General features: G+C 48.5%; 1 long non-coding RNA gene across 1 annotated transcript in view; it reads right to left on the reverse strand.

Annotated features, from left to right (window-relative positions):
• The window catches only part of LOC144166351 (uncharacterized), a 28,961-nt gene that overhangs the window by 1,896 nt on the left and 3,197 nt on the right, over nt 1–23,868 (reverse strand). Inside the window, exon 2 of the long non-coding RNA XR_013321654.1 lies at nt 9,751–9,835. This is a non-coding gene — a long non-coding RNA (uncharacterized LOC144166351). The remainder of the gene's footprint in view (nt 1–9,750; nt 9,836–23,868) is intronic.

Below are 23,868 nucleotides of genomic sequence, written 5' to 3' on the forward strand. Positions count from 1 at the left end.
TCGTTAGATTTTGTGGTTTGCGCTGCTGCTAGTTAATTTATCCCCTGTCAAGTAAAAACTTAATACCGCACGGATTACATTTCGCCATTTTCCAGCACAATTAATTATGTCATGAGAGCTTAACTTTAAAAATTAGGACCCATTATACTCTCGAAAGGAGATTGATTGATTACCCAAGCTTGATGACCACATGACGTGGAGGCCACGCGGCCATACAGACCACACGACCGTTGACTAGACGACGTAGAGGCGATGCAGAATTGAGGCGAAAGGTATGAGCACAGTGTGGTTCACTCGAGCGCTTACGGCGGTCATCCCTAAGAAAAGGTTTTGCGTCTCGTACACAGTACATTCATGCATCCTTAGCCATACATTTTGCCGTGGTTGAGCGCGGTTAAACGAAGTTTCTCGAGTGATAGCAAGGTTTTCCCGTGATAACGCGCAGCGAGGACGCAAACAATGGCACGGCCAGACAACAACCCGCCCCCCTTGATGTATTTGCCGCTGTATGCGCATATCAACCGCCAACTTTGATGCACACAGAGCCTGCTTGTATCGTTTTCGGAACGCACCTGCCTTTACCTTTTCCCTTTTCCCCCTATCGCTCTCTCTACACCCTTCCCCTCGGTACGAACTAGCCACTAGTCATTTTCACTGTGGAAGCGCACAAAGCGCTGGCTTGGACTTTGGGGGAGCACGTACACTCTTTCCATTACCCCCTTTCTCTCCCCTCCCCTTGGAACAAACGAGTTATTGCATATTTTCACTGTGGCCACCATCGGCACCACAAATTGGCCCCGTAAGCAACCCATCCAACGTCGGTGGCTTAACCCCCTTCACCACGAAACGTCACGAGGCGTTTGCTACACATTGGCGGAGCTTGAAGGTTAGAGTAACGATAACAAGAGTTTTCTGTGTTTGTACCTGGAATAATAAGCTCGCCTTAAAATGTCACATCACAAAAGCTGCTCGTTAGTTATTCAACTGTCTCGCTAACAACTTGTTTTGTGCACTTCGAACCAATTTCAATACGTTCGTATTTGAGAGGCCGACCTATTTCGCAAAACATACATCTTGAACGAAAAAATTGACAGCTTCGCAGCAAAAATCCTCCAAAAGACTTAACCTTCAAGCACCCATACCAAGGTGCGGCAGTCCAACACATGTTGTTCTATCACTCTCTTAACCCTCATACTAGTTCTCTGCTCCAATTCCTCCATTGATGGATAGCATGAAGATTTCTTGAAATGAATTAAACTTATCCTCGTTCCCACTGTTCACGCGCCAACTGCTCCGACCTTTTGTTTCTTGTGGGATTGGAGCAGCTTGAGCCAGACTAGAGTTTTGTTGTTTAGTGTTTGCTTTTATCTCGCATCCACCCACTAAAGTCGCAAGCTTGTTAAGGCTTTCTCTGGTGAACGCAAGGTCAATTTTGGGTTTCTTTGTGCTTTTCTCAGAACGCCATTTTCTCGTTTTTGTGCTTTTCTGAGAATGCCATTTTCTCATTTTCTGAGAAAATGAAAACACCTGTGTGTGCACATTTCGGCGCAGGTTAAGGATCTCAAGGTGGCCAAAGTTAATCCGGAGCCATGCCTTATTGCACCCTTCATAGCGCAGGTGTAGCTTAGGCGCGGAAAACGCCCGAATTATATTTTATTCCCGTTTTCTTTAGACCGTTACGCATTTCCTCTATTCTTTCTGCCAATCTAACATTCATTCTGAGGAAGGAGCATTGTTCCCTGAGAGGGGCCTGCGTACATATGTTTTGCCTGAAATGTGCATAATGTTTTCTTCGTGCTGAACAACATTGGCCTGTATGGCGAATGCCATCCGTTTTTCTAGTGTGGGAATATCATTCCTACATATACTTTGCCTTGAACATTCCTTAAACAGTTTTTCGCATGGACAGTTGAATCAAATGACAGGCGTACAGGCACAAATTGTTGCGTTCACGTAGCCCAAAAAAAGAGTATTGTCTCTAAAGTATACGTGCAGCAAGTACTTCCACATTGTTATATCTGAGACACCGTGGTGCTCTTCCTAACGTTTATTTTACGAGGCGCAGCCTTGCTGCCTTGGAAAACAGAACATTTCACCACAGCGGCTGCATAGCTCTACTAGCACACCACGGGCCCACCACCGACCCAACGGTGCCGTCAAGCTATCCCAGATGGCGTATATGGCCAGGCCGTCGTATCGAATATCACGTGCGCGTGCACACCACGGCGACCACCCAATATACACCTGCGGCAACAGAATACAACACTTCCTCCCAAAATACGTTAAAAGGCGTCGTATGGTGAACGATCTGGAGGGCGCCTACTCCTCCTGCTTCGTAACACAGTGGATGGTTGCCGCTACGGGAAAGTGCAGTACCGCCCTGCTGTACACATTGACCACTCTGTCGTCTTGCACCTGACCCACACTCCAAATCAGAAGCATGGGGCCCCCGCACGGCCAAAGTGTCCTCGCACCCCTCAGAGGGTTCAGACCAAGAACGTCGGAAGTGATCAGCGTGCACAAACCATAGTCTATTTCCCACGAACACCATTGTTATGAATGTGCCAAGGACCACGCAGGCAGAGACAGAAGTTTTCCTGGTGCCCCGTTGCCGTAAATCTGAGCCGCTGGATTAACCCTTTCTTTACTTTGCTGGAGTCAAGCCGCTCCTGTGCAGTCATGCGGCCAATCACGGTCAGCGCTTCCCCGGACAAGCACATACTGAGCTCGACGGTCTATTTGTCCTACCGCCAAACCCTGTCCAATCGCCATGCGCTCGAAGCGCTGCAGGTATGCATGTAGGTCGTCGCGTCTTTCACCAAACAGGGGCAGGAGCTTTTGTCGATTCACTGTTCCCGGCAGTAACGGTTGTGGGGTTTTGCAACCCTTGGCCGTGTATACGAGAATTAGGCGCCGGTTAAAGATCCCCGTTGGTCAAAATTATTCCGGAGCCCTCCACTGTATATACGGCGCGCCTCATCGCATGCGTCGCGTCGGCGCGTTGAACCCTTCAATCAATCAATCAATCAATCAATCAATCAATCAATCAATCAATCAATCAATCAATCAATCAATCAATCAATCAATCAATCAATCAATCAATCAATCAATCAATCAATCAATCAATCCATCAATCAATCAATCAATCAATCAACTTTGTAACCCTTCTTGAAGATGAATTTTCAACTCCAGGATTCGCACTTCTCTTTCGGCGGCTTCCTTCGCTATCTCAGCAAATTCTCGCCGTGCTTCCTTTTCCCGTTGTCCAGTTTGTCGGAGTGCTTGTCTCTCAGCTACCTTCTGCATGATGCATCGTCCGCTGACTGACGATCAGTGTTGTACGTAATGGTGTTGCAAGGAACGGCGTTCCTGGAACTATTTCCTTTTGGGAGGAACGGAGGAACGCCACCGTTTCAATAAGGATCGGTGGAACCGTAACGGTAACTCGTTAGCTTTACGAAGAAACGGCAGGAACGGCGTTCCTTCTGCAAACGTTACATCGCTAGGACTTGGCTGCTTTTGATGCCAAGGCTCGAGCAGAAAAATCCACAAGTCGCTAACTGTGAGCTGCCCTACAGCGGAAAGTGGTTCCTCGAAGGTCAAGGGCAGAAGAATAACCACGCAGCGGGCCGCAGCTTGTGCTTGCTTTCATGCCGGTTCAGCTTACGCGGCGGCGTTGGACGGGTGAATAGCGCAGCCGCGAGGATGCTTTGTACCTTGCATCGTTTGTCTGGGGAGGCCAGGATGCGCGTCTAGTCGATGGAATTCTTTCCCGCCGGGTAAAGTCCGAGCGGCCCTGCAGGGCCCTCGTGAAACCTACGTATGTGTATATTTTCCGGGTAATTACCGCATTAGTGCGAGTTAGGGCGGGTGCGTTGTTGTCCGGGAAGTTGCGCTCGCTGTGAGGTCATTCGAAGGAACACCGACTATCAATAGAAACATGGGCGCGCCGCAGTATCTCGGGGTGTTGTACTGCTCGAAGCTACGGAGTGCGCACGCAGTTCGTCACGGCGCGGTCTATCGCTGATATGGTGGGAATGGGTCGACGGGAGTACCAGGTCCTTTTGTATTGCACACGTCGTGTTGACAAAGGACAGGAATTTCGGCATTCTTGGGCATAATTTCGTGGCGTGGCGTATGGACAATACCTGAGAGAGGCCGCCCGAAGGTCTCACGGTCAGCGTTCAGGGTTGCTTTAGTTGGGCGGTTTCAACCTGTGTTATACCTTCGCTTTGATGAATACCTGGGTGTGAGAGTGAGAGTGTGGATCACGTCATCATTTGTGTACAAATTTTTGAAGTTTGTTGACCTGGCGGCCCAGTGTGTGTTAGTTATTAGGTCCTCTGAGAATGGTTTTGTGTAATTAAACCGAAGTGTTTTTTTTTGTTCTTGGACAGTCACAGCGACAGTTATATAAAGTCGATTTAGGGAAGCTTGAGTCCTGACCGATCGAGACTGAACGAGGAGTTATATATGTTTAGCTGATATATTTAAGCATTTCTCTGTTTTTTTATGTGAACTTGGTATATCAGGGGCGGAGTTAAACATGTCTGGAATTTGTCCGGTTCTCCCTGAAAAAATTGTTCTAGGTTCAAAATTGGGAAGGAACGAGCTGTCGTTCCTGTTTTAGAGGCACGTGTACAACACTGGTGTCGATCCACTTGCGACGTTCAAGTCCTGAGAGACCCAGATTCGTCCCGATCTCCAGTAGCTTCTCTGCATCTATGATAGACTCTTCAATGACGTGTCTCACAGCACCCAGCTCCTTCCTGCAGATGTCAAGAGGGGATCCTGTCCGGCTGGCCACTTTTGTTACAAATGGGCCAAGGACCACACAGGCAGAGACGAACGCTGTTTAACACGTTGAAGAAGATAATTTCATCAAGACGAAGGACAAGCACACGGCGGGAGGCATAATAGACGATGGGGAGAGGCACAACACAGTCTGAAGGTACACAATGTAACCTTACATTTCGGACGGTCCGAGAGCAGTGCCCGCTAAGCATGTCCGCTCACGTTCCGTCGCGTTGTGTTTCTAGCGCCTCAATAGCAGGAACAGCAGCGCCCAACAGCGGGAACGGAGTGTGAGCAATTGGCGCACCAGCGCCGCGATAACGGTACCCAGATGCGCTTTCGAGCCTCGGCGGAGGTTATTAGCGGTCTTGTTCAAGGTGGCCGGTGGACCAGGCGTCCCACGGTGTCGTTTCCACGTAACCGCGCATTGTTCCGCCGCTTGCCTAACTAGCCGTCGTCGTTCGAGCTTCCGATCACTCCCGTGCGGCCCATCTTCATTGTCGCCGTTGCTGTAGTTCCCGCGGGCACAATTGCGCGGTCAATTGCTCGCGGGGTCATTTATCCCAACCATATACGTGGATAGTGATTTCACTTGTGTTATTTTGCCCGGGAGCCACTTCACTACTTCTCCACGCACCGAACGTACCAACACGCGATCACCCGCAGCAAATGGCCACTGCGCAGATGGGCGTTCATCAGCAGCCACTTTCACTTTGGCTTTTTTTCGACCATTGCGCGGGTGACATTTGGCCCTAGCAACGACAAGAGAGAGAGAGAGAGAGAGAGAGAGAGAGAGAGAGAGAGAGTAAACGTGTTTATTGCGAAACGCAATGAGGAGGAGTCCTCAGTCTAAGACCCCTTGAGCTTTCCCCGCCTCAACAGCCCTCAACACCAGCAGGCGCTCGTCATTGAGGTCGTAGCTGGTCAGAGCTTTCTCCCAAACCTCGCGAGAAGGAATGGAGGGATTTCGCGAATGTAGTGGGGCGTGCGCGCAGCCCCCTACCACATGAAAGAGCGTCCCGGGGGCTCCGCAGAAACGGCATAGCGAGGAATATACGGTGGGGTGCGAGATATGACATTTAGTGGGATGGGGGAAAGTACTCGTCTGGAGTGCACGGAGCTGCCGTTCATCCTCTTTCGTTAGGTGTTTATGCGGTGCTGGGTAGGCGATACGTCCCAGCGTGTAGTGCTGTGTTATTTCGTGATACGTGATCAGCGGGGTTGGCCTCTCCTGCTCGCTTCCCGGAGCCCGGCGGGATAACTCTCGGGCCAACAGGTGGGCGATTTCGTTGCCCGGTACTGTAGAGTGGGCGCGTGCCCCTGTGGTCATGCTAGATCTGTCTGGTGGACGCTGGCAGATGATTTTGTGGGTTGTCCGGTGAATTCGTCCGCACGAGAAGTTGCGGCATGCTTGCTGCGAATCTGTGATGATTACGCTGGCGGTAGTTTGCGTTATGGCGAGAGCGATGGCCGCTTCTTCCGTTTGTAAGGGGTCGTATCCTGGTAGGGTTAGACTGGTGACGGGCTTATTGTTCTGAACAACCACGTCTGTCATTGCTCTTATGCCGGGATAGGAAGACGCGTCCGTGTATACTGTGGTTGGTTCCCTCCCGTAGTATGTGTGGATGGCCTTGGCTCTTGCTTCCCTGCGCCCAGTGTGATGCACAGGGTGCATATTTCTAGGGAGCGGTGAGACGTACAACTGTTTCCTGATACTGTGGTCGAGAATTCTCATTTGAGATGTCTGACGCTGCAGAGGGGATGTGAGCCCCAGACGAGAGAGAAGGACAAGCGTGTCCGCAGTTTCCGTTTGAGGAACAACTATGCCGGCGTCATCCCCGCGAACTTGTGCGGCGTTGTTCGGTACCAGAACACAAAATGCTGGGATATACAGTCTTCATTAAACTATTCTTCTGCGTCGTCCGACTGACATGTATAGGGCAAGGAAAGGGAACACAGAAACAACTTAGCCGGGTTAAACCCCACAATCACGCTAGCACTGGAGTAGGAAGCTGGCTTTCCCGCATAGCTGAATTTCGCCGAGCTTGAAACGTAAAAACAGAAACTCTGGCCATGGTATTTGTTTTTCTTGGAGAGCCTTTCAGTTTTATCATATGCAAATGTCGTTTCAAATCGCGCGCCATCAGCCGCAAAGGGTTCGCACAACATCCGACAGATGGCGACGAGTGTACTGGCCAGTAGGAAGACGCATTGAAACATCCCCCTCGCGAGGGGCACGATCAAATGCAGAGCATTTCCGGGGGCGCACGACGTTAAGTAGTTTGCGTTACGTTAATGCTGTTACCCGCCGCGGTGGCTCAGTGGCTAAGGCGTTGCGCTGCTGAGCACAAGGTCGCGGGTTCGATTCCCGGCCGCGGCGGCCGCTTTTCTGATGGAGGCGAAAAGCAAAAACGCCCGTGTGTACGAGATTTCGGCGCACGATAAAGATCCCCAGGTGGTCAAATTTAATCCGGAGCCCTCCACTACGGCGCGCCTCATCGCCTGCGTTGCGTCGGCGCGTTAAACCCCACGATCAATCAATATGTTAATGCTGTTGCACTTGTGACAACTCCTGACGAGAGAGCGCTCGTCAGCAGTAATTTGAATGAGTCAAGGATATAAGGCGCGTCCGTAGCCGTCAATTCTGTGTTGGCTTTGTGGCGCAGTGGTTAGAGCACAATGTACATTGCATTCCGCCCGCAGGGTCGAGGGATCGAAACCTGGCGCAGGATAGTATTTCTTTTTTTATATAGTAGGGAGGGGTGCGGTGCGGACTACGGACGCCAACGCGGGTGACATCGTGAGTTACTGAAATGCTCTGCATTTAAAATGATCAATTCTGTGCTGCAATGTTGTTTTGTTTCCTTTTCCTTGGTTGTCCAATAACTGTTTCAGCAGTGCCTTTCTCGTAGTTCGAAGGGCACGCTCAGCCACACCATTCGATTGCGGGTGATACGGAGGTGTGAGCGTATGCTTTATGCCATGAGCCGTCAGAAAGGTGTTGAATTCTGTCGAGTGGAACTGCGGACCGCTATCAGTTACTGCTTCCACCGGCCTTCCATGAGACGCCAAGAAGGAATGAACTGTTTCCACAGTCTTTTCTACCGTCGTTGAAGCCATTAGCTTCACTTCAAACCATTTTGAAAGCGCTTCAATCACGAAAAAAGGCATTTGTCCTTCTTTTTCTATGAAGTCGAGCTGTACCCTCTCCCAAGGGTTTTGGCACATTGTCCATGGTCACAGAGGCACAGGCTGTGCAGCAGGAAGAACAGTTTCACGTGCTCGACATTTCTTCACGATTTACTCGACACCTTTATCAAAACCTGGCCACCACACCATGGAACACGCCACAGCTTTCAACCAATTTGTTGCTCGTGAAAAAAAGCTACTAACAAGTCCTGGAAGCATTGCGGAATTACAATCCTGTTCGTCCACACCACACAACCACCATCAACAGAGAGCTCGAAACGGCGTATCCAAAATGGCTGCAATTACGGTGCGCCATACACAGCACCGCTCTGGAACGCCTGTATTGTTTTTACAGTAAATCGTAATGGTAAAAAAATTTCCATGTAACCAGGCACAGGTGCCACAGTGTCTGTCATGTCCGAAGCAGAATGCGAGAAGCATTTTCCCAATTCTCGTTTCAGAGAAGCCAATCTTCAGCCTGTAACGTAGAATGGTACGCCTGTCTCTGTAAAAGGTAGTCTGAATGTGGAAGTGTGTTATCATGACCAGTGCTTCCACTTGCCTCTGGTCATAGCCAAAAAAGCTCAAGGCGCTAGAATGCCTACGTGATTTGGCCGGCATTGGCTGAGTAAAATTAAACTGAGGTGGCATGAGATCCTTCAAGTGAGGGTAACAACTGTGTCCGTACCACTCATAAAAAGGTACCGCGACGCATTTGAGCCGGGCTATGCAGTTATGAGAGGATTTAAAGACAGCATTATCGTGAAAGAAAACGCCAGGCTCATTTTCTGTAAGGCAATACAACACACAGCACTGAAGCGAAAGGCTATACAGCTATTGTAAAATACTTAGGACTCGTGGAAACGTCCCTGGGCAGTTTCGGTAAATGACATTTCATTTGTTTATGATGTGTCATCTGTCATCGCGATTTTTCGTTTCTTTATTTTCGTGCGCCCTCTAATAATTTGTTGCCTCGCTACAAACGGCTAGTATGCTAATTCTGTCGAGGAAATATGAATCCACAGCTTAGGCCATTCCAGCAGCTCCACTGGTTTCGAAAAATGGTTGTAGAATGTTTTGTGAGAGATTTGTACTTCTCTCGTAGAATAAAACTAAATTACTTTCCAGTTTTATGTATCTAATTAAGCCCTCCATATGCAAAAATGGCCAATTAGAGACAATGGTATTTTCTTTGCAAAATCCGCCGTAGAACAACTTGTAAAAGCTTCTTGTTAGTCTGGGGGAATGAAGCTACATTCTTTACACGTTTTATAAAGGTAGCTCACATTTTACTGTGGAAACTCATTCAGTACAATGCCAATTTTGCGGGAAAACCTCCGTAGCACGATTTTTAACAGCTTCGTGTTTGTCCGGTAGAATAACATTACATTTCTCGGAACTTTCATGGTGCTTGTGCGCCATTCATTGCGCAAATATTGGTATTTGTAAACAGTCACAATGTTTATCCCTATAAGTTTAATTGCCCTCACTTAAACAGTGCCCGGTCAATACTCTCGCAAGACATAAATACGTCGCTATCTAAATGAAAAAAATGAATAAAATGTCTTGCGGTATTTCATTGAGCAACATCTCAATCTCATATTCTAATACGAATTGATAACAGAGGCATGAAATCCTAATCTTCAATTGTCATTCATGTTGTGGACAGGTGAACGGGCCTAATATATTTTTTAAAGTTCCGACACTTGTCTAGAAGATTTTAACTTGCTGATTTCAGTGATATCGGACTAAGAGGTTACCACTTACCTGTTTCGTACGGAAGGGAACCCATTACCACTCCAATACAAGCAATGTATGCCAAGACTCTTCGTGCCATCCTTTCTAGCTGACTCTGAAATGAAAATAGCATATAGTGGGTAACTACTCTCTTATTCTATGGTTGTTACGTTTAAATAGAAAGCAATTGTATTTCTTATTTCTGTGAAGCGTTTAAACCAAAAGCGTAAAAAATTGACGTATCATGCACTACTCGCAGAGACCTGGATAAACGTAACAGCAGACCTGCCGGCCCCTCTCTTTTCGTCGGACACAAGCTATTGCACCTAACATGGATTTCCGAACTTACTGAAGAAAGTTCTCCATGACTGGCAGGCACGGATCATTCTAGGACAAACGTGTATTATGCGCGGGTACACAAAGATCTCAGCGATATCATATCCGTCACGGAAGTGACGGGGCCAGAAAAAGTGCTCTTAATGCTGCGGCGCCTGGTTTCGACTCTACGACTCTCTCGCCAGAACGGGAGATACTATCTTGATCACAGTTAGGGTGAACAAGGGAGGCCAGTCATTCCGTTCGCGGGATCCGCCTGTCGGTATTCCCCGTAACTTTGATGGCATGCGCAGTTCGTTTGCAACGAAGCTATGTGATGCGCGTGCGAAGTTACCCGGAACGCTGACAGGCGGCTCCCGCGCACGGAATGACACGCGCTCCCGTGTTCACCCTAACAGTTATGAAGATAGTACGCGGCGCAATGACCACTGCACTACGAAGGGAGATGTCAGCAGTCCTACGAACGCGACTTATGCCCTTTCCTATGACTCATTCATATGGAGCTGCCGTCTAGGGAAGGCGAAGCGAAGTAGCGCATCATGATGCTAATGAGCGCCGACAGTTGGCACCTCGGTGCCAGCGCCACCGTGTACGGGGGACGCGCTTGAATTGAGGCAGCATCCGCTGTATTTAAAGACGATAGTCTTTCTTGGGCTACTTAAGCCCAGAAATTTTGGCCTGCCTGTCTGTCATCTGTCTGTCTGTCTGTCTGTCTGTCTGTCTGTCTGTCTGTCTGTCTGTCTGTCTGTCTGTCTGTCTGTGATTCGATTCAGCCAGCCGGCCAAAGTGAAACGAAATCACAAATGTGTTTTATGCCGGAGTACACGAAGATTACAGCGACGTCATATCCGTCACGGGAGTGACGGCACCAGAAAAAGGGCCATTAATGCTGCGGCGGAGTGTTGCGAGCCCACGACTCTCTTGCCAGGACGGGAGGTACTATCTTGATCACAGTTAGGCTAAACACGGGAGCGTGGGCCATTCTGTTCGCGGGAGAAAATACTGACAGCTAAATCTAAACATCTAAGTCCGCTTTTAATGTTCCTACTTGTCAACATTATTCACGAAGAACAAGTCATAACGGAAATATAAGACAGAAAAACAATAAATGAGCAATATTTACAACGTTCCTTCATAAAAAAATTAAAAGCCGTTCCACTCAATGGGAAAGCTGTCGGAAATGCAGAGCAGTGATTCGCCATAGTGGCCTGTAACGCCGTTATCCGCTTACTGCTACCACCCCATGCAATTCAAATTTCCCGCCTTCGGAGTGCTCGCGCGCCCCCTGCCTGAAACTGCGCCAGCGGGAGTTCTGTTCTCTTTGTTTTTTTCTCCCCGCACGTGCCGGCGTTGCACTGCCATCGTAATTTGGCCCATCTCCCCGCGAGGGGGACTCGAGTAAATGCGTCGCATAGGGGGTGGGTGTATTGCGTTAACGTTTAGTGTTTGGGGAGTTGGTGGTAGTGAATGGGTTGTATCAGCAGCTTCTTGACATAGTTTGAATGAGTCAAGGATATAAGGGCGCGTTCGTAGCCTCCAATTCTGTGCCGGCTTTGTGGCGCAGTGGGTAGAGCACCATGTACATTGCGTTCCGCCCGCAGGGTCGAGGGATCGAAACCAGGCGCCGGATAGTATTTTTTTATAGTGTAGGGGAAGGTGTGCGGACTACGACTACGGACGTCAACGCGGGTGACATCGTGAGTTACTGAAATGCTCTGCATTTCAAAAATTCATGCCGCTTAATTTTAACAAATCAAGCGGCAACAGTTACGAAAGTTTTCACTAGATAGGTTCCACGTTCTGCTTGGAACGCACGTGGAGTAGGGCACCGGGGTTCTTTAAACGTTGAAGTAGGGCGTCTAAATTGATGCGCGTCTCTGCCGTACGGCAGCGCTGTCATCGAGGCACCCAGCTTGGAGCAGTGAAATGCGGTAAATTTAAATTGACTTGAGCAAACATTTGGCGTATTTACCTTGGAAGGAGCGCGACTGAAGAGGAACAGCACGAAAGGTGAGCGGGAAAGCGAAGGGAGGGATTTACTTGGCAAATGTCGACAAAGAGTATCCCCTTTGTCAAAATTTGCAACGAAAGGAGCAGATACGGGACCAATTTTTTTTTTCTTGCACATCGGCGTCACTTCATGTCGCGGGGTCAGGCTCGCGAACCCTTGGCGCATAAAGGAGGTTCCTTTAACAATAAGTCTCTCGTTTGAAGGCCCCTTTCACTTCTGTGTTTTGCCGATTCCTAGGAAAGATGGATCAACCACAATTGTTTATTTTTTTACAGGCTTTCACATCTCTCCCAAAGTGGGCGGCGTTTGCACTCGCTAGAACCCGCGGCAAGCCGCTAGGCTAACTTGGCGCCTTTAGCGGTAATTTGGCATCTGTGCTCCCAACTACAGGCATGAAAGCACGTAAATTTGTTTGGAGCGCAGCACGCGAGTGAGCACGCCGTGAACTCATGGCAGGGTGTTCTTGAAGGTCGAGCTGGCCGACGCCGGGAGCTTCTCAAGAGGTGCACTCTCCGGTGTGCTCGCTATTTCTGAGGTATTTTTTTGCGAATTCCTCACGTGGCGCAAGCCCACGCACAATCCCGGACGACACCGGGTGCTCTTCACGAGGCGCACGCTTCCGTGCGCTCGGTATTTTTTGTATTTTAGATGCAGAGCATCTGATTCGCTCGCCTTGTCCCTCCGGCGTCGTCGTCGTCGGCGTTGTCCGCCCCTCCCCCATTCTCCTCGCCGCGCCAGCTGCGCTCTCCGCTGCTCACTCCTCTCCTCTCCAATAGCGAACACTCTCTCGCGAGGGGCATTGGATGGATTCGATTGGATTGGTTTGGATTGGCGTGGCTTGGATTGGATTAAAGTGGATTGTGTTGCGTCATAGCCGCGGCAGACGCGCTGTGGCCAGCGCATGTGCAGTACTCTCTCTTCCGCGGATTCCTCTCCTTCGGGCGCGCTGCGCATATAACCGGTGTGCCGTTATCCGGCGAAGCAACATCCACGCTTGGCTCAAACACCTACAGTCCACGCCACTTTACAAGCACGCCAACGTCGTCATCGACTGGGACCGGCTTACGCAGTCCCCTCAACGTTATGCGTGCTATAAAACGCTGTCCCTTCGCCGCTCCGCCTATGCGTCGCATCTACACAGGGGTTCCTGCGAGGGGAAGTGGGAGTTTTTTTTTGTGGTAATGCTCTATGGCGGAACTAAGAGCCTTCCGATCCAGTAACTTGGAAGTTTGGCGTATTTTTTAACAGCGCCCCCTAGTAGACAATCGTGAAAATAAGACACAGGTCATAATTCTTCTCTTTGCGCTTAAAATATTTATAAAGTTCGCAATAAAATTCGAACGTAGTACCAGCGTTGCACGTTCCTATCAAAAACACTGCCGTGTATTAGCGGCAGAATTCAAAGTTGCTGCATCACAACATTTTACGATTGATACGATACGCAGCGGGCCGCAGTAACTTATTACAATACTGTGCCGTCTGTTTCGACAAAGGGAATTGGAAAACTGTTACTTTTGCTTTCCAGCGAAAAAACAATTAACGGGGCTAGTGAATTACTGTAAATCCTGACGTTTTACTGAACCCATCTTTGTTAAATAACGTAAAACATACCCCTTGAGAACGCCGCTGACATCGGAAAGAAGGCTGGTCTCCGGTCGTCGCTCCCAGCGGCATTAATGTACACATTCCCGTTTCTAGGAAGCATTCACGCCAGCTCAAGTACTGAAACTTTTTTTTATGCAGAAATGCATTATAGTCGGGGGTTGTCGTGCGTCCCTTCGCCGGCGTCCGCAGCGCGTCTGATGATGATTGTGGCCTAATGCCCCTGGGTATTGGCCAACCAAACAATCCATCACGAGATAGCTTGGCGTTCAACCACCATCGTCATCTTCCCGTAGGGGAACCGCTGAAAAAGAAGAAGGAGAAGAAGACAAAGCTGCGAAGAGGAGGGCTGCGTGATTTTTGGCTACCGTTATCCTCCTCGGCCGGCGCATCTTCCCGATCTGAACCCGGTCAAAGAGCGGCTCATCGCGCCTCGACTCCCCTTCATGAGCATCAGGCGGCTGACTCGAGGCAACGGGCAGTTTGGAATCAAGGGACAGGCGGTGAACGTGCCCATCGACGTATCGAAGGTTGTGCGGTGCCTTCCTCGCATGGTACCCGATGTTGCGACCGGGCGGGGGCACCCGATCCGTTCTCCGTGGCCTCCAACGTACGATGGGTAGCGTGTATGATGCGAGCGGCCAGCCGCTGTTGCAGCCGAAGAGAAGTCCAGAGCAGTAGCAAAACGTAACTGTTTACTTCATAGCGAGGGGTGAGCCGAAGCCAAAAAAACATACAATGCCCTGACGGGCGAGGTTACAATACAGAACTCGAGCAGAGCGACCGCATGGATTCGCTGCTCAGACAGGAATGAATTTCAGCGTTTGTGCTGCTTCTATTTATACCCAAAAAAACGCCCCCAAGAGTAACACGCCACAAACATCACAGACACCGACACGCTCTTTCCATAGTTCGTGAGTCATCCATGGCTTCGTCCCACGTGGTGTCCGAGAGGGGGGGAGAGAGTGTCCTTGAAAGGTGCCGGGGTCGCGCTATCGAATGTTGATCGCGCCGATAGCGAAACGTCTGAGCCGGGGATGTCAAGGCGGGACTCACCGACGCGCAGGTGCCTGAAGGGTGTGGCGAACGTCGTGAAGAATGCCTGGGCGTGCCTCTGGTAGCCGCCGGAGGCGCGTTGCAAAGCGAGGTTACTGACCCGGCATGGCGAGACACGAAAGTACGATTCACCGACACGCGGGCGCACGTGGTCGATTCCCACGTGGTGGCTGATGCGGGAAAATATGGCGGCGTTGGCCGATTCGTAACACCGAGGACGTTGCGTTCGACGTTCACATCAAGCGGAGGCTGATGAGTCCGGCAACGTACAAGCGCGGGTTGGTGAAGCGCGGCAACATCCTGGCTTGTCTCAAGCACCTGGAACACACCCCGCTGTATCGCGCCATCAACGTTCGGGTCGATTGGAGTCGGCTCGATCACTTCGATGACGGCGGCGAACGAGAGGAACCGCAGGAAGACGACGTCGATGATGCTGACGGTGAGTTCGAAAATATTCCCGACGACTTTGACATGAACGATCCTCTGCAGTTGGCGGTTGCGCTCAACGCGGTCTCGAAGACGCTTCTCTATAACGAAGCGGAAATGACGGGTGTGGGAAAAGAAAAAAATAAATGATTACGCTCACACTCTCGCCTCTCTTTTCGCCATTAATCGCATCACACTCATCGGTGCACCCATTAATCGCATCATACTCATCGGCGCACCCAATGCATTTCTGCATCCTCACAATCCCCCTCGGGGAGGTGCGGGGGAATTTTTTTGTGCCACATTAACTGACAGAGAAGGAGTTCAGAAAACTGTGGTTGATTTCTCTTTAATAGGACTCGGTAAAATACGAAAGTGAAATATGCGCGAAACCTGCAGCTGAGCATAATTTGCGGGTCGGTGGCTGTCTTGTGGCTGTGCTTGTAGGTGAGCGACGTCCTTCTGTCGGGTCGCTTCGCCAAAGGTGTACTGCCGTCATTTCCGTAACGGATATGACGGCAGTGAAATCGTGGTATATGCCGAGATAAAACACTTTCGCGTTAAAACATAAAACCCGAAAACGAACAACCCAAAGTATAACCTACTCTTTAGTACTAAAGATTGCTTCCCCGCAAGAAGACCCTGTGTGCAGGGGTGCGCCCTTTACAGGCGGTTTGCTTCGTTTTACTGGCGTCACTTTCATGACGGATATGGCGTAAGAAAAATCTTCGTGAATCCCGGAATAAAACACTTTCGTGCTAAAATAGCTTTTTCACAGCCCCTCTTTTAAATGCTTAAACTGATCCCAACTTAGCCTTACTTCCAAACGCACAAACGAAGTAGCATGATTGTTCTGGGCTCCATTTTGACGGTCAGCCAAAATTTATCGGCGTACAACAAAAATTGTAGAGTGAAATCTCGTTGTTAATTTTTTCACGGGAACTCCAAAATAAAACGTATAATGTGGAAATAGTATTATCCAAAGAGGTTAAAAAAGGAGGAAAATATCCATAGTGTGCCCGCAAGTCACTTTTACTAAGCAACAATGAAATAACTGGTTAGTTTGCGCGGCGCTTTCTTGTTTTCAACGTCGAGGAGTAACTTGTTCAAAATGGTAAAAAAGAAGCTGCTGCCCTTTCTCGATTCGCCGGGCACCGCTTTGTACTGCAATCCGTGTCGTCCCTTAAATCGATGAAGCCAGCTGCCGGACCCTGCAAGGTCTTCAGTGTACAAGAAGAGCGCGGTGCTGTCAACTCCTGCCACTCAAACCTGTTTGAACCAGGTACGAAGGACATCTTCCATTTGCGCGATGCTTCTCCCCTCTCGTTCGTTTTACACAGGGGCCGAAAACTCTCAGCTTCTCCTGAAGTTCCTCTTGCTGCCCGACAATAGCTTCAAGCTTTCACACTGGCAAACTGAGGTCGTGGCCAGTAGACGCGCATTTATGTTCGGGATCTTTTCTGATTTGCGTACGATTTTTACTTTTTCATTTGAGATGACCTCAGAACTACAGCAGCACTATGGAATACAGCAACAAGGCCGAAAGACAGCAAAGAACTGTCGTGAGCACGGAGAATGGCGAGAAGTTTGGAAGGGAAGTCGAATGCCCTCCGAGAGCATTGAGCAACTACATTGTTTATGAAAAGTTTTCCTAGATGTGCCCCATGCATCTTCTGTGTACCTTATCATTGGACAGAGTGGTCACGCCTGGCAGCGATGTTTCAGCAGCCAAAACAGCGATCGCCAATTTGCAGATTATGGCTTGTTGAAACGCGGTTTGAGCTATGTGAGCAATAAATAAAAGTAAGATTTCTTGACAACGTCGCTCTAGACCTATTTTCACGGTCGTAATATCCAATTTGCGGTATAAATTTGATCGTGTTCAACGCACGAAAATGCATTATTTCTTAGTGACGTCCGGCAATAATGAAAAGAAAAATGTATTAGACCAAAAAACGACTTTTGCCGATTCATACCGACACGACGCCACTGTATACAGCAAACATACACATACACATACCCATACCTACAGTATACACAAACGTTGGGTGATATTAAAATTTCAGAGGTGACTTCTGAATTACTACATGCGGTTTAGAATGTTTCGTTCACTGAAACTCCGATCATCGACAGCGAATAAACAACTCTATTGCTTCCGCGTACAAATCAGGAGACGCCCTTCATCCAAGATGTCAGTTAGGGCCGCCTCCTGTGCTACATCATGGTGTTTTTTTTTAGTTGGAACTTGAATCTTCAGCCCTTGTCATCCAACAGCTACGAAATGTGGCAGAAGACTGGGCAAAGCGTGCCAGCGAGCAATGCAACGTGTTGTTTGACAGTACAGTACGCGCCGCAGTTCCTGGCACAGAAGGGGTTCAAATTGCTTTGTGAGAGAGGTAGGTGACACCTTGCGTACGAAGCATTAAATAAATTTTGGATTTTAAGGCCTTCGGTGCATCATCAAGTGCGAGTGGGGACTTGTCATCGTCAGCACAAATGATACGAAAGTGTCCGCCGATGTTAATACAAAATGAATAAATAAAAATAAACGTACGCTGTTATGGGATTAGAACCCTGATCGCATGAGCAGAAGGCGAGTGCACGCTCCACATTCCTAACCAGGCAAACGCAACAAGGTAATACAAATTAGTTTAGGCGCTTTCCGTGAAAGTTACGCGCCATAAACCGGCGGCACGTAATGTACGTTTTTACTGCAGGTAGGTTTTTACGTAGAGTGAAAGGACTGCACATAAAAAAGCAGTTGACGATTAGTATACCCCGTGATGGGAAATTTGTGCGTAGAGCGAATTGGAGTATTTTCGGTCTTGGCGTAGAGCTACTGCATCTCAGGAAGTAATCGCGTCATCAGCGAGCGCATGGCGGCACGCGCTAGTCTGCCGTTATCTCGCACCACGTCGCCACCACCGAGCATGTTCTTTCAAATCGTGTTCGAACCTCCCGTGCAAATGTCACGTGGTTCGGACGAGCCACGAACTGAGGAGGACAGTCAGGTGTAGGTGTGAGGGGGAGGCAGTCAGATATGCTGAGCCATGGACACGCGCTGGGAGATGATGCCATAACTGCGCGTCCATCCTCCCCCTCACTCTTTCGCCGAACGCTGCTCCTTCGCTTTCTATCTGCCTTCGCTGTCTCGTTCGCTCGCTCGGCTGCGCGGACATCGCCGCCGCCGCGCCAAACCACTGTACCGGGCGCCAAAGTGCTGCGCTCTAAAAGCTGGTGCACACGAAGGAGAGCTGAGACTGTGTGGAAGCGGCCGCGTAAGGGCCCGTCCGCCTATCGAAGGAATTCGCGGGAAAAGATGAAGAATCGGAAGCGGAGAAAGACACGCAAACACGATGCAGCAGCGAAGAAGGGCTTGATAATCGCCATGTTTCTCCTTTGGAGCACGTAAGCTTCTTTAAGTGCCCTAGGAATTTTCTTTCTTGACATTTAATTGTAGTGGCGAGTAGATTCGACATTCCCGCGTGTGGCGTAGGGGGCTGTAGCCATTACCACTCCTGCTTCAGCAAAAAACTCGCGGCCGGCTTCGGCACGTGTCCGGGGGTGCCCATCCGTAATCGCGCTGTCAGAATCCCGGAGGTGTGAAAGTGCAAATACCAACGGAAACACACAAATAGTGCAATTTCTTTCGATGTAAGTCAAATTGTCATATGACTGTTAAACAGATGAAAAGATTGTATTAGTGACATTCTAAGTACAGGCAAACGTCCATTTAACTAATCGTGATTTAAAGAAAGTCCCGATTTAACGAAGATATAGCGATCCTCTTCAAACGCTGATAGAGCAGAGTGCTGTGACTCACTCGAAATAATGAACGCAATATTATGATCTGTCCCGGTTTAACGAACCTTTTCTCAAAAAGCACAGCTAAAAAAAGTGTTTATTTTTGGTCTATTTTGTAGAGAACGTCTCTAAATTGAATCATGGCACGCCAACGACATCGCGGAGTGCATTTGTCACGCTTTTCTAAACTGGTCGGCGCAAAACAGGAGTTGTAATTTGATGCTCAATCCTCTAAATGGCGCCAGCGGTAAAAACAAATTCTCGTTCGCACGTCATAGATTGCAGTGGCGCTGCTGGGGATCGGTTTTCGGAGGTAGGTCTTTTAGGGCATGCTTTCAGTTGTTCGTTCAATATTGTTGTACTGGTAGTTCCTGTGCTTTCGGTTTATTTTACATCGTTCTATGTTATAACTTAGCTTGTCACTTTTTCTTTTGAAGTAGAAGTTGTTAAGACTACAGTCAGTTTAGCATTGCTACTTGTGTGCGTGGAAGTGGTGTGTGCAAGCAAGCGCACCGCTAACCCTTGTGACCAGCGTGTCGGACACAGATCCCGTAAGAAACGAAAAGTAAGTGGCGACTTAAGACGCTCAGGAAGACGTTGGAGACATCGAAGTTCCAGTGCGACACCGGGTCAAGTGATGGATGCCCTTGATCGGTTGCGGATGTTTACCGGAACGCACTGGACTGACAACAAACTTACCAGAAATCCGTGCGGCCCTCACGCTAAACGTTCTTACACCCTTTTTGGCCGAAAAGGGTGTAGGAATCTTGTCCCATGACGAACACATTTAAAAGATGCCTTGGCTAAGAAAGGGTGTAAGGATGAACTAAAGCGTGTTCGTCCTAACACCCTAAAAAAGGTATAAAGATGCTCAACACGCTAAAATAAAGGTGTGGGCAGCGGAGCTACGCGTGACGGTGTGGATGGGCCGAGAGCGCAGTATGACGTACAGATACATTCAACTCGCACAAGTCACACTTCACTATCAAATGAATTGACCAAGAAAACCAACGGGATGCATGGGTACAGCGAGCACATACATGGAAACACGTCTGCTCCTCTTTCCTTTATAGCCGGCAAAAGGAAGTCCTCCTATGGATTTGGCAGGCATGTCGCAAAAGTAAGATATTTTCCTGTTATTTCAAAATTGTGCATTTTAATGTGAGCATATACAAATCACCATGCGGAATTGCAAAACCTTTCGATCACGAGGTAGTTATTATTTCATTAAATACCATACAAATACTCTCCGCCATCTCAACACTCTTCAAAAAGGGCAACATTATTTCGACACCCTTCTTACCAAAAGGGTGTAAAGAAACAAATTAGGGTCATTGAAACTAAGAAAAAGGGTGTAAGAAAAATGGTGTAAGAATACCCACCAACTGATATGAAGGGGGCAACAGACCTCAAACTTTGGAGGTATTTCATACTGGTTTACATGGGTGTACGGAACATTTCCTACAAGCGGAGTATGTTTGGACTTTACCATGTTTTACCCACTATAAATTAGCATAATGTATTACAGATGAAGCTGTTTACGCTAGAACCAGGTTCGGGGGCGTTAGCAAAAAAGAGAAAGAAAAAGAACAGCGCCCCCTGTAAAGGGTGCGCCACCGCAGAAAAAGGTATAACAGTGAAGCCGGGTTTGGAGCCTGTTCGAGTATGATCACAGAAGGTGCAAGATATGCGCACCTCTTACTACATCATTTCAAAGGTACTACTGTATTTTGGATTTAAAACGCAAAAAAATTCCCCCGCATTTCCCCTAGGGGGAGAATGTGAAAGTGCGAATGCACGGTTGTCGGCCCGCTTGCGGCGCTTGCGCTCGGCCCCCGCAGCCCACCGCCTCGCCGCCTTCTCTTCCATCTCTTCCATCGGGTTTGTAGTATCACGTGTACACCACGCAGTTATCAAGCCGCTATAACGCCGCTGAGTCGCCAACGCACGCCGCTGACGACGTAGTTTGAATGCGTTAAAGATATAAAGCGCGTTACTAACACTGATATCAGCGTCGCGTCCGTGGCTTAGTCGGTAAAGCGTCGCGCTGCGGCCGCAAAGTCCTCGGATCGAAACCTGGCGCCGGATGCTGTTTTTTTTATATATAGAGAGGAGGACTGCGGACGCCGCCGCCGCCGCCGACGCCGCCGCCGCCGCCGGCAGTGGATGGTTTGGGGTCGCTTATAAAGTGCATCACTTAAAAAGAATTGGCGCAGCTTGCGATGGTGGTGAAAGGCTGGCGAAACAGCATAGTTGGGGGTCGACCTAACTTGTTTCCCCTTTGGATTTGCTGTCAGGGTGGGGGACACACTGGAACATCAATTGTAAAATGCGATAAAACTAGTCCTCACGTATCCGGGCTTATCCTAGCTAGCAAGAACGTCGCAAAGCATAGCAAACGTAGAAAAACTTAGCAACACCGGTAGAAACTAGTTCGACCCCAGCACCGCTGTTCGTTTTTCGCAACTGAATACCCAATTCACACCGTTTCAACCCCTTACAGAAAGTTAAGCGTGTTGCATTGGGTGAACAGCCGTTTCGCCCCAAAATTAGTCTTTAATTTAAAACGTTCAAATTAATATTTCACGTGCCAAAGCTAAACATGGGGCATGTGGCGCACTGTATCAGTAAAAGAGCGATCATTGCAGTCGAACAATTTTTATTTGCTTTTAAAAATTTCTAACGAGTGGGCGAAGGTTGCGGGGATGTCTTGTCCTCTACAGAGTAATTATAGATGCATGCATGACCTTATTCAATGAAGAACTGAACATCTTTTCTACACCTTTTTAACACCCTAAGAAAAACTAAGGGTGTTGATGTTGATCAACACACTTTTTCCCACAACAATGGTGTAGAGCTGGGAAACGGGTGTTGTGATTCCAGAAAAAGGGTGTAATGGGCTCCCAACACCTTTTTTCAACCTTTGCTACACCCTTTATCACCAAAAATGGTGTAAAGAGGTTTAGTGTGCTTGCTTACAAAGCGCACTCAAGAAAAGATAGCCGACTTCTTTGGTTGTAAATAAATTTGTAGTCCTCCGGCGGCAGTTCATGCTCGGGAAACAATTTTCGTTGTGTCTTTTCATACGCGTGGGCCGAAATTTTATTTTCGGATTATTCATGCTTCGCCAATAAGCCAACGCATAAGCTTGCTGGATTCCGCTATAGTATATAATCGAATGTACCAAATTATGCGACCAAGAAATGCACCACTCAATTCACCGAAGTTATGCACTTAACGAAATTTTTCCCTTCGCCCCTCAGCGTCGTTGAACTGAGCTTTGACTGTATACCCAACCGTCATTGTGTGATCACCACGAACCAAAGTCTTCTATTTTATTCTGGCTTATATTTTGTTGGTCGCTTTTGATTTATCCATGGATGTACATTTCTCTGGCAGGTCTGATGCACCCTGGGTGGACATTGTCGCGGGTGCTGATGTGGAATTTTTAAGTCCTCACTTTAGAGCACTGAGTCACCAGGCGCCCATAGCACCAGTGTGCGAGGGCAAGGCTAACGCTCAGCGGGCCAGCCCGAAAAATTTCAAAGTATTAGGTTGAACATAAACACTCCGCAAGATGCTCGTGAGTCGGTAAAAATCGGTTTAGAAAATAGCGGGGCACCAAATGAGCTGTCCCCCACTGCAGCATCTGTCAGTTTTGGCGAATGGGCGGTGACAATGCGGTGAGAGATTGCAAGCAAACGGCGTCGAAGTTGCCGTCAGCCAATGCAAGAGTCCGAACCCGGTATTCAAGGGGACACTCTTTCTTGGGCTACCTAAACCCGGAAATTTTGGTCTGTCTGCATGTCTGTCATTCTTTTCCTGAATTCAGCCTTTCGGGCGAAAGGTAAATCAATACTTGAACCAGATGTTTATCCGGTGAAATTTCGTTAATTCGAAATTGATTGCAGTAACAGCTCGTTATTTCGAACCGCAAGGGGCGCCATCTAAGTTTGAAATATTGAACATTCGAACAAATTAAATGAACAATAAAAACACCACGCCGCCATTGTACAGCAGCGAGGCATGTCAGCTTTTTGATGTTTCAAAAGGCCCGTCATTGTCGCCTGCCTTTTGGCTGTCACAGAGCTGTGACAGCTTTTGGCTGTCACTTTTTGCTGTCACAGAGGAATGTTCAGGAAACCTTCATCTTAGCCTTCTTGAAAACGGGAATATATGGGCGGCGTTATTTCCGGTCATTCCCTCTGCAGAGATGGCCGGACCATGCTTCCTCCTAGTCCTGCTTGTCGTCATTCCCAGCGTCCGAAAGGGTGTCTTTATCTGTCAGCCCACTACTGTTATGGAGCAGTGGTGCGCAGTAGATCCAAAAGAATGCTCCTCTTCCATGTCTTTGTGGAAGATGGCTACTACTTTGTAAGATAATTTTTGTGTGTGTTATCTCGGCTGTGCGTGCTAGCCCCAAGGTGTCTAATCGAAAAAAAAAGTGCGGTTCTGGTGTGGTTGGGGTTCCGGTTAATGTATTTACCTCCATTTCAGTTCCGCTGCAACTAAATCACGCGCCGGCTGTACTACATATCCAATTACCGAATTCGTCAGACACATCCACCTCAAACGATTGTGCTGAATAATCGGCAAAACGGCTGAAGTAATAATAATTTCCCAGACACATTGTTGCCAGCCCTGATATTGACACTTGGACTACATCATATGGCGCAGGGCACCCTACTTAAGCTACAACTACAAAACATGTATACACGATTTAACATCACCCATTTCTTCTTGAGCGTTTCCCTTCAATGCTCACAAACACTAAAAAAACTGATAGCCTTGTTCTTATTATTTCCCCTGTTTCGGCATTGATGAAGTTGCACAGCACGAAATAGCAGTTTTAGATGTTTTATATAATGGTACTGTCAACACTACGTATTTCGAAGCCACAATGAAGTTGAGTG

This window comes from Haemaphysalis longicornis, unplaced genomic scaffold, assembly GCF_048455015.1.
Source record: "Haemaphysalis longicornis isolate Haplotype H1 unplaced genomic scaffold, Haemaphysalis longicornis Haplotype H1 scaffold_17, whole genome shotgun sequence".
In the NCBI taxonomy this organism is placed as follows: domain Eukaryota; kingdom Metazoa; phylum Arthropoda; class Arachnida; order Ixodida; family Ixodidae; genus Haemaphysalis; species Haemaphysalis longicornis.